Source organism: Humulus lupulus, chromosome 3 (assembly GCF_963169125.1).
Source record: "Humulus lupulus chromosome 3, drHumLupu1.1, whole genome shotgun sequence".
In the NCBI taxonomy this organism is placed as follows: Eukaryota; Viridiplantae; Streptophyta; class Magnoliopsida; order Rosales; family Cannabaceae; genus Humulus; species Humulus lupulus.
The window spans coordinates 198,039,712-198,040,835 of record NC_084795.1 but is presented as its reverse complement, the minus strand read 5'-3'; the positions used below and the strand labels follow the sequence as shown (position 1 = coordinate 198,040,835).

Below are 1,124 nucleotides of genomic sequence, written 5' to 3'. Positions count from 1 at the left end.
TCCAACCTTTTCTAAAAACCTCGGGGAGTTCTAGAAAAGCTCTTGGGCCTAAAGTGGTACCTTGGCAGCCTTTCCAATTGGCCTGGGAACATTTTGGTGTATACTTATTACATTATTACACATTTGCAAATTAAAAAAATATTTATGCCACGAAACATAGACACACTAGGGAGATTTGTGAGACAACAAGTAGAAACTTTAGAAAACTCTCCTAGTTCGTCATTTTCTTCCATTCGTTCAAACACTCCCGATTCACTGAGACTTCCTGAACTACCCACGATGGCTCATCAAGATGAAGTCAAACCAAGAATGCTATAGGATTATTTACATCCTACGCGTACAACCACACTTTCATTCATAATGTATCCCAACAATATGCCAAATTTCGATTTCAAACCTGGCATGATTAACCTCTTACCAACCTTCCATGGGTTGGAAAATGAGAGTCCGTACGTGCATATACGGTAATTCGAAGAGGTGGTGGCTACATTCAACAACCGAGCTGATGTCACCAACATTGTGAGATTGAATTTTTTTCCTTTCTCTCTCAAAGACAAAGCAAAAAGCTGGTTGTATTCCTTAAGGCCTAGATCTACGGAACATGGGACGAAATGACAAAAGCATTCTTTGCCAAATACTTCCCGCCCCATAAGACTAGCAGCCTTAAGAGGCAAATCTCTACCTTCATCCAGAAAGAACATGAAACTTTCCATCAGGTCTGGGAGAGGTTTAGAGATTTGATAAATCAATGCCCACATCATGGATACGAAAGCTGGCGTCTGATCAGCTATTTCTATGACGGTCTCACAACCAAACAAAGACAATTCGTACAAATGATGTGCAATGGAGAATTCCTTCAAAAAGATCCCGATGAAGCTTTCGAGTACCTCGACGATCTTGCTGAAAAGTCCTACACATGGAATGGACCGAGTCCTATGAATAAGCCATGATCAATAGGAATCTACCAATTAAGGGAAGAGGACAACGTCAAAAGAAAAAATTGAATCATTGAGACAATAATTCGAGGCTTTCAAATCTCAAGAAGGTAGAGGAATCCACATGGCTGCAAAGGTAGAGACACGAGATCCATGCTTCATCTGTGGAGGGACGAAACATCAACCGTA

At 40.8% G+C, this 1,124-nt stretch overlaps 1 non-coding gene across 1 annotated transcript; it reads right to left on the bottom strand.

Moving 5' to 3' along the window:
* Positions 1–659: 659 nt before the first annotated feature.
* Positions 660–766, bottom strand: LOC133827719 (small nucleolar RNA R71). The gene has a single exon (XR_009890371.1). It is a non-coding gene; the product is annotated as a small nucleolar RNA R71 (small nucleolar RNA).
* Between the last annotated feature and the right edge of the window lie 358 nt (positions 767–1,124).